General features: G+C 44.3%; 1 protein-coding gene across 5 annotated transcripts in view; it reads left to right on the top strand.

Moving 5' to 3' along the window:
• Positions 1-1,916: 1,916 nt before the first annotated feature.
• The window catches only part of LOC115142934 (plasma membrane calcium-transporting ATPase 1-like), a 173,307-nt gene continuing 165,118 nt past the window's right edge, over positions 1,917-10,105 (top strand). For 4 of the 5 annotated variants that reach the window (XM_029682809.2, XM_029682805.2, XM_065001726.1 and 1 more), the window contains exons 1-2: positions 1,917-2,462; positions 2,566-2,731. The gene's annotated coding sequence lies outside the window, so the exon portion shown is untranslated. The remainder of the gene's footprint in view (positions 2,463-2,565; positions 2,732-10,105) is intronic. The other variant, XM_029682806.2, reaches the window with a different exon arrangement.

Genomic DNA, 10,105 nt, shown 5'->3' with positions numbered 1-10,105 from the left:
CGCTAAGAACCTTGGCGTGATCCTGGACAACACCCTGTCATTCTCAACTAACATCAAGGCGGTGGCCCGTTCTTGTAGGTTCATGCTCTACAACATCCGCAGAGTACGACCCTGCCTCACACAGGAAGCAGCGCAGGTCCTAATCCAGGCACTTGTCATCTCCCGTCTGGATTACTGCAACTCGCTGTTGGCTGGGCTCCCTGCCTGTGCCATTAAACCCCTACAACTCATCCAGAACGCCGCTGCCCGTCTGGTGTTCAACCTTCCCAAGTTCTCTCACGTCACCCCGCTCCTCCGCTCTCTCCACTGGCTTCCAGTTGAAGCTCGCATCCGCTACAAGACCATGGTGCTTGCCTACGGAGCTGTGAGGGGAACGGCACCTCAGTACCTCCAGGCTCTGATCAGGCCCTACACCCAAACAAGGGCACTGCGTTCATCCACCTCTGGCCTGCTCGCCTCCCTACCACTGAGGAAGTACAGTTCCCGCGCAGCCCAGTCAAAACTGTTCGCTGCTCTGGCCCCCCAATGGTGGAACAAACTCCCTCACGACGCCAGGACAGCGGAGTCAATCACCACCTTCCGGAGACACCTGAAACCCCACCTCTTTCAGGAATACCTAGGATAGGATAAAGTAATCCTTCTCACCCCCCCTTAAAAGATTTAGATGCACTATTGTAAAGTGGCTGTTCCACTGGATGTCTTAAGGTGAACGCACCAATTTGTAAGTCGCTCTGGATAAGAGCGTCTGCTAAATGACTTAAATGTAAATGTAAAACATATCCGTTTTAGCATTTAGAAATAAATGCACTTTATGTATATAGTCCCCTCATTTGAAGGTGTCATAAGTATTTGGACAAATTCACTTAAATGTAGTCAAAAGTTTAGTATTTGGTCCCATATTCCTAGCAAAACTTGCTGGATGCATTTGCAGTTTGTTTTGGTTGTGTTTCGTATTGTGTTTTTTTTTTTCAAATGTATTTAACCTTTATTCAACAAGGCAAGTCAGTTAAGAAAATTCTTATTTACAATGACGGCCTTTCCGGACAAACTTCCCCTTAACCCGGACGACGCTGGGCCAATTGTGCGCTGCCCTACGTTCGTTGTGAACAAATGTTGTGAAACTAGTTTCAGCATCATCTCTGTAACTTTGCCACTCATCATTACTCACCATTCATTCATGATTACCCAGAATCATGGTAGCACCCAGAATAATTTGCTCAGAAACATTACATTCTTATTCTAATGATTTGCCTAGTTAAAAAAAATGTAAAAAATATTAATAATGTAATAAAAGTGCCTCATTTCTATTGGGCCCAACATAATCCGAAACACTATTTAGGCCTATAGGTACATTCTTATTCTACTAAACTTTAGGCTACTTGTGGAGTCTTAATCAAACATGTATTCCTGTATTGGGGACATGTAACCAAGCCTAGGCCTAAATTGAACAATTTCATGAATCACACCGTTCTTATTCTACTAAACTTTAGGCTACTTGTGGAGTCTTAATCAAACATGTATTCCTGTATTGGGGACATGTAACCAGGCCTAGGCCTAAATTGAACCATTTCATGAATCACACCGTTCTTATTCTACTAAACTTTAGGCTACTTGTGGAGTCTTAATCAAACATGTATTCCTGTATTGGGGACATGTAACCAGGCCTAGGCCTAAATTGAACCATTTCATGAATCACACCGTGGAGGGCAGAGCAGACAAGCTACAACGCAGACCTGGGACGGAAATATGATAATTATATAAGTTTCCTGATGCCATTACGGGACTATTCAAGCGATCATCGATTCAACTGTTCAAGAGAAACGATCATGTCTCCTCAAGGATCCACTTTAAATGGGTAATCCCGATTTTGTCCCTCCCTCTTTCTCCCTCCGCCCGCCTCCCGCTCCGTGGCGGCGCTCGCTTCAGACGCTGTATATCTCTTTCGTTTTTCCAGCCACGGAAATCGGTGAACCGATCTTTCTATAGTTCGGAGATTGGTCGCGTTTATCTGTACTTTTTACCGCGGATGGACGTGAACCCAGTCACAATTTAGCCCAGACAAAACAAGAAACCTTGCGGAGTGAATCTATTGGGACTGCTGCTGTGCATTCGGACCACCAAGAGGATCCTTCCTCTGCGCGATATTTTCCTCCTATTTGGAGAGGAAGGGTGTTAGTTTTCGAAGTGAAATCTCAACAGTTGGTTTCCATTTGGGACTCATAACGCGTTGGTCTAGTTTGTCACACACTTCACGTCAAGTTACCGATATCTAAAACAAAAGGAAAATCTACAAAGTACCACGACCAAGCCCGTCTCTGTGCAATGCCACAGTTGTCACATCGGAGCCCAGATGAGGAAAAAACAAAACCGTAGGCTATAGTTTGCACTTCTACAGCACGCATATTTGCGCCGATCACATAGTGGTAAATCCCATCTCACTGATTTCTTTCCCCATCTCAAAGGTACAATATCAATATAGGCACTGATTTTTTGTGTGTGTATGTGTGGTGTCTTTCGGTGTCAAACTGTACGCCTACTCACTGAAATACCTTTTGCACTACCCAGCTCTGACAGAAGCGGAAGAAGACTGAGATACGGGATAGTGGATTTACCCGCTAGTGCAGTGTGATTGTGTGTGTTGGTGAACTGAGAGGAGCGCTCACTTAGACCATCTCCCGCCGTCTGGTTGTCATGTAGGCTACCTAACCGCCTGACTGCCCTCAGCATCCGGGTAAGGACTGCTGCCTCTACCCTTCTCTTCCAAATGTCATGTTATTTACCACAGGTGTATGAGTGGAACGAATTAATGGTTTCGTGCGATGCGTGTGTTTTGCACTGGCTTTACCAATGCACCATCCGCCTGTTGTCTGCAGATAAACGAGTTCAGTCTTGCTGGGAGAAAATAGTCAAGTTGCAATAAACAACCTCTCCTAGTTTGGTAATAAACACTGATGTTTTATAGGTGGGAACAGCTAATTTCCGTATGGGGGGGGGGCTGCTATTCAGACAGGGAGTCTGTGTCCTTCACCAATGAGTGTTTGTCGCAACAGTTTGTCTCAACAGTTTGTCTCAGGTAGAAAATGAATGGTTGGTCATGTCTGGGGAGGCATTTTATGCGCTCGTGGGTAAATGTCACAGACGGCAATGCGCAACTGTCATCAGGGTCGTCTCGTGTGTATTTGATCGTGCTCGCGTGTGCGTGTATTTATCTGTGCGTAGCTTTGTGTCTGCATTATTGGATATGCCGGTTTAGCTTGATCCATTAGTTGTTCCTAGTTCAGATTCTACATGTCAACTGTAGTGAATGGTTGTGCTTTTTTGACTCAAACAGAATGTTTAGCTCGAGCTTCGAAAGAGAAGAGACAACCTTGTTTAATTAAAAAGCGCTCGCTCGTTGTGAGAAGTAAATCCTTCTTACATAATTTCCAAGGGATGGGCATCGGCTCTCCTCTCCATTCTCCTTCCTTTTTCTGGGTGTGTCCTCGCGCTATTGCGTTTCTACAGGGGGAGACCCCGCAAAATCTGCTCGTGACTATTTTTCAGATTGTGTGACCTCCTTTGGAGGACATCTGCGCTGTTATTTTCCTCCGGCAGCGGAGTGTCAGGGACCACGGCTATTATTGCAATAGTATTATATTCAGAACATTCAGGTTGATCTCACCCCTTTAAAGCCGGCCTTTATCCCATATACGCACTTTCACCTTCACTCTAGACTAGACTAGACTAGACTAGGTGTGACTGCTGCAGTAAACTGAAAATGTCTAATCATACTGTAGGCTACACCTTCCCCTCAGGAACAGCCTCAGAAAAACATTACATATTTAACTTATTGACTACTATTTGTTGTGTGTTTTAATGCTGTAACATACAGTACCAGTCAAAAGTTTGGACACTGACTAATTCAAGGGTTTTTCTTTATTTTGACTGATTATACCTTGCAGAATGAAAGTGAAGGCATCAAACCATGAAAAAACACATTGAATCATGTAGTAACCTAAAAAGTGTGAAACAAATCAAAATATATTTTATATTTGAGGTCAGAATTTGAGATTTATCAGACCAAAGGACAGATTTCCACCAGACGAATGTCCATTGGTCATGTTTCTTGGCCCAAGCAAGTCTCTTCTGTCCTTTAGTAGTGGTTTCTTTGCAGCAATTTGACCATGAAGGCCTGATTCACACAGTCTCCTCTGAAACAGTTGATGTTGAGATGTGTCTGTTACTTGAACTTTGAAGCATTTATTTGGGCTTCAATTTCTGAGGCTGGTAACTCTAATGAACTTATCCTCTGCAGCAGAGGTAACTCTGGGTCTTCCTTTCCTGTGGCGGTCCTCATGAGAGCCAGTTTCATCATAGCGCTTGATGGTTTTTGCAACATTGAAATCTTCCGTATTGACTGACCTTCGTGTCTTAAAGTAATGATGGACTGTCGTTTCTCTGCTTATTTGAGCTATTCTTGACATAATATGGACTTGGTCTTTTATCAAATAGGGCTTTCTTTTGTATACCACCCCTACCTTGTCACAACACAACTGATTGGCTCAAATTTATCAAGATAGAAATTCTACAACTTTATCAAGGCGCACCTTTTAGTTGAATGCATTCTGGTTGAGAGAATGCCAGGTGTGTGCAAAGCTGTCATCAAGGCAAAAGGGTGGCTACTTTGAAGAATCTCAAATATAAAATATATTTTGATTTGTTTCACACTTTTTAGGTTACTACATGATTCAATGTGTTTAACACTTTTTTTAAATTAATTTTTTTAGTACTTGATTCCATATGTGTTATTTCATAGTTTCTGGTGTCTTTTCACTTCATTCTATATTGTAGAAAACAGTACAAATAATGAAAAACCACAAGAATGAGTAGGTGTGTCCAAACTTTTGATTGGTTCTCTATGTATAGCATCGTCTGTCACAGGCATTATTATTATTATTAATATAGTGTGTCTCATTCATCTCTTTGACTGAGGGAATGTTCTGTGTCCTGTCTGTCAACTTGATCAATTCAACTCACAGCCTGATCAATAACACTCACATTATCAATATAGTAAATGACACTGCATGCATGCATAGTGCTGTGTGTCTGTCCTTTCTTTCTGTCCCGTCTGTATGGTGATATGCCGGTTATTTATCATCATGGACTGTCTGAGAAAGGCAGCAAACATCTCTCTTAAGTGTGTTTCGTCCCTCTGATAAAGGGTATCAACCTTTTTTTATAGCAGAAAGTAATTGCAGGTTTGCTGGTTCAAGACGCACTCTGAACTCCATCGTACTCCAGACAGAACAGAAAATGGTGACGTCAGCTTCTCAGTGTGACATTGTCATATAGATTGCGTTCCCCTCCGCAAACGTCGCAGGCATCAACCAATGGTTGCATGCCACGGCGTCAACTGACGTATTGCTATAACATAGTACGTGAGCTGATACGTATAAGATGCCTATCCAGGTGTTGTAAGATCTGGCAGGGGTCAGCAACTTCTGAGCAGAGGATTGTGTCCTCTGTCCTTGTCCCATGATCCCGTGGGACATCCTTTTCTGCCTCGTTAATCCACTAGTCACATGCATGAATGACTGCCCCGGTGTCTCCGCCATGCCATTCTCTGGAAGTCACCCTCTGAGTTTTCTCAGCAACACGTGATAATGGAGGTCCCTCAAAGCGAGTTAGTAGGGACAAGGGGGGGGTAGTTAGGGATTCACAAAATCTCATCAGTCCCATCATAAAGACATCATGGCTACCGACCCTAATCATTCCCAGCTTCCTACTGGTCCGTCTCTTCGATCTAATCAGCCTCAGCTTCCTTCTTGCTCATCCATCCTTCGAATCTCCACTGTGCCCGAGGGGACTTGTCTGCCAAGGTTGATGGGGGAGGTTGCCCCTTTAAGCTAATGTATACACTTGGGACAGTATGCTACTCTTCAGTGTTGGTCCCAGGGGCCCACAAGGATAATAATATATGCCATTTAGAAGACTGGATTGCACTCCCTGTACTGTCATGAATTCCCTGTGGCAATTGAACCCACAACCTTTGTGTTGGTATCATCAGGACCACACAGAGGCACATCCTTATTGTCCAGGGTTTGAACACAGACAAAACTCTGTCATACTGCACCTCTTTGTCTAAACTGTGTTATTGTGAATGTGTCTTGCACACGTTGCTACAGGGTTGACGGGCTCTGTGTTACGTGTTTTTTATTTGTTTTTATTGGGTTTTGTTAGTGTTTTGTTGGTCCGTATTGTGGTGGTTGTTTTGTTAGTGTGTGTTTTTTTTTAGGTGTTTGTTATGCTAGTTGGTGTGTATTGCGGACCTGTAGGCCTGTAGTGTTATTGTGCCGCAATTGTTCCATATATGTGACTACCATAATTAATATTCTAGTATTCACTGTGCTGCATCTTCCCAACTAATTGTACATGTTCTATATTTTGTCTTACGCTCTGGGTGGGCTTTGGTGGCCTGCCAGAACTGTGTCCCTCTAGGAAACCTCATCAGTAGAGATCTAAATAGAATGCAATAACCTAGCAACTTCCAACGTCCATTATACTCACTTCTCTTGTTACGTTTTTCATTTTTTTTCTTCATGTAACCAACACCGCTAACCCATTATTGAAGGTTTTTCTACAGGACTGTTTGTTCTGGGCGGTGATGTTTCAATTCCCGATTTGGGTGGGAATAGGGGACATCTTCCAAAAGGATTGGGCTCATGCAGAGGCTGACTGGTTTATTTTCCCTCGGTCAAATCCCCCGCTCCTCAACCCTCTTCTTATTCCACTCCTCTCTTCAACCCCCCCCCATTCCTCCTCATGTTCAGGATTGAGTGAACTAAGAATCGAGTTAGTCTCAGAGTCACGATTCATAGCAGAGGTTAAGCCCCCGAAACCAAGAGCCCCTTTAGCACCCTATCTCAGAAAGCCCCCCCCCACACACACACACACACACAAACATACGCACAGAGAGTGTTAAGCCTGCATTGCTGGGTGAGTTTGTTCTGAGTCCTATCCCAGCTGGAAAAGAGAGAGGAGATCGATATAGGCCTGTAGTGTTATGGTGCTGCTACACTACATGACCAAAAGTATGTGGACATACGTTGATAATATCATTACAAAATCATGGGGATTAATATGGCGTTGGTCCCTCTTTTTGCTGCTATAACAGCCTCCTCTTCTGGGAAGGCTTTCCACTAGATGTTGGAACATTGCTGCAGGACTTGCTTCCATTCAATCACAAGAGCATTAGTTAGGTCGGGCACGGATGTGGCTCGCAGTCGGCGTTCCAATTCACCCCAAAGGTGTTAGATGGGGTTGAGCTCTGGGCTCTGCAGGCCAGTGAAGTTCTTCCACACTGACCTTGACAAACCATTTCTGTATGGACCTTGCTTTGTGCACAGGGGCATTGTCATGCTGAAACAGGAAAGGGCCTTCTCCAAACTGTTGACACAAAGTTGGAAGCATAGAATCGTCTAGAATGACATTGAATGCTGTAGCTTTAAGATTTCCCTTCACTGGAACTAAGGGGCCTAGCCCGAACCATGAAAAACAGCCCCACACCATTATTCCTCCACCAAACTTTACAGGTGGCACAATGCATTGGGGCAGGTAGCGTTCTCCTGGCATCCGCCAAACCCAGATTCCTCCTTTGGACTGCCAGATGGTTAAGCGGGATTAATCACTCCAGAGAATGCGTTGCCACTGCTCCAGAGTCCAATGGAGGCGAGCTTTAAACCACTCCAGCCGACGCTTTTGTGCATGGTGATCTTAGGCTTGTGTGCGGCTGCTCAGCCATGGAAACCTGTTTCATGAAGCTCCCGACGAACAGTTCTTGTGCTGACGTTGCTTCCAGAGGCAGTTTAGAACTCGTTAGTGAGTGTTACAACTGAGGACAGACGATTTTTACATGCCACACGCTTCAGCACTCGGCGGCCTCCTCCTGTGAGCTTCTGTGACCTACCACTTCGCGGCTAAACTGTTGTTGCTCATAGATGCTTCCACTTCACAATAACCGCACTTACAACTGACCGGGGCAGCTCTAGTAGGGCAGCCATTTTATGAACTGACCTGTTTGAAAGGTGGCATCCTATGGCGGTGCCACGGTGAAAGTCACTGAGCTCTTCAGTTAGGTCATTCTACTGCCAATGTTTGTCTATGGCGATTGCACGGCTGTGTGCTCGATTTTTATACACCGGTCAATAACGGGTGGGACTGTTAATAACCGAATCCACTAATCTGAAGAGATGTCCACATACTTTATATATCGTATAACTGCCAGGCACGCAGAGATGCGCGTCGCCACCTGGGTGTATATAATATGTTTTATGTATAGATTTAGTCTAACACACACACACACGTGGGTGTGTATATGTCCCAGTTACGCCTACATTCAGCTATGATATCAGCAGTATTTTTGCTTCATCACAAACAAGGTACTAGGGTAGTGAATTGATGTTATATTCAGCTGTAAGCAAGGAAAGTTAATCTACAAAGCTGGAAGCTACTGGTATCTTCTTGCATTGTAAAGTGTTCTAGACTGTAATGGACATTGTTTTGCGAACACTTTTGACATTTCTAGCTACATGCCATATTGCATTATTCAAAGGCACTCAACCCTAATTGTTCCTGTAAGTCACTCTGGATAAGAGCGTCTGCTAAATTACTAAAATGTAAATGTTAGCTTCTGTGCAGCATAAGTGGTGATGCAGGCCAGACTCCATGTGAGTGCAGTGGTTCAGGCTAGAGCTAGCAATGAGTAAGTAGAGCAGGCACGTTGCGCTTTAAGGGGGCATCGGCTGCACTGATAGACTTGATTCTCTCAATCAGTAGACGACATGAGACACATTTGATAGAAGTACCGAAGGGGAAAAATAACAAAATAATTATAGTACCGAACCGTTTTTCCTGTTCTTGTATCGAAAAAGTACAGAAGTTTCGGATTACAATGCAACACTCTTCTCTTCTCTCTGCTCTCTCCTCTCCACTCCTTTTCTCTCCTTTGTTCGTCATCGTGGCAAATTGTTTTGAGTGTTTTTGTTCTGTATGTGTGTTTAGTCATGATGAACTTCTCGTTAAGGTGTTGCAGACTGCTGCTGAGGATGTGATGAGCTGTAAGCAGGCTCCATCAAGTGTGTGTGTGTGTGTGTGTGTGTGTGTGAAGTGACAGCTCAGCGCACACACAGCTGCTAGATGTGTTGTGAGTTGTATTAATAGAGCGTGGAAGTGAAGTGTCCCCTGAGAGTCCCTGTGGTGCATTGTGGGATTGTGGCGTGTTGACAGGATCGACACAGAGTAGAGGTGTGTGTGGGGGGGGGGGCGCGTGCGGCTTCAGCTCATTATCACAAAACATCACTGGCGTACTCATTAAGACAAACACACACCGGTTTCTGAACACATGAAGTTGTCATTGTTGAGTTCATCTATGGTGCCAAACAATGTGACTCTTTGTCCCTGCTGCAAGGGTGTGTGTGTGTGTGTAGATATTAGCAGACAGGCAAAAATGTGGAACACTGACGAAGAGGTTGGATTGATTAGAAAACATGCTAATGAAGGAGAGAGGCACAGAGTGATAGAGAGAACAGGTATGAGTAAGGGAGGGAGGGGGGGGGGCGAGTGATGAATGGAGCGGAGAGGGATTGTGACCGAGAGCGGGAGGAGAACAAGTCCGAGGCAAGAGGATTATATGGAGACCGTGAAAGAGGGCCATTAACATATGCCGTCGGTGATGTAACCGGTGTGACTCTAGTACCCAACCCAGATGGTTGTTTACATTGAGAGCACACCTACATTCATACACACATAGTGAAGCAAGGGACTCTTAGATAGTAGGCTCCTGAGTTATTTCCTGCATTCTTTTATCATCCTCCGCAGCATGGTTAATACACGCCCGTTTGTTCATTGTGGCTTTATCTATCAGAGCAAATGGTTGACGATCATAAATAGCAAGCCTCTGCATTTTAGTAGCACACTGTCTCACATCTTTTTTATTTTTAGATATTCAAAGCAAAATATGCTTTTTAGATCATCACAGTAGTGTTCAAAAGAAATGTCCTGTCTCTCGCTATGCCTATTATTGTTGCCATGATGATTTGTTGCTTTTAATATCATAGTCTGTCCCACT

Source organism: Oncorhynchus nerka, linkage group LG15 (assembly GCF_034236695.1).
Source record: "Oncorhynchus nerka isolate Pitt River linkage group LG15, Oner_Uvic_2.0, whole genome shotgun sequence".
Classification (NCBI taxonomy): domain Eukaryota; kingdom Metazoa; phylum Chordata; class Actinopteri; order Salmoniformes; family Salmonidae; genus Oncorhynchus; species Oncorhynchus nerka.
This window is presented reverse-complemented; position numbering and strand designations above follow the sequence as displayed.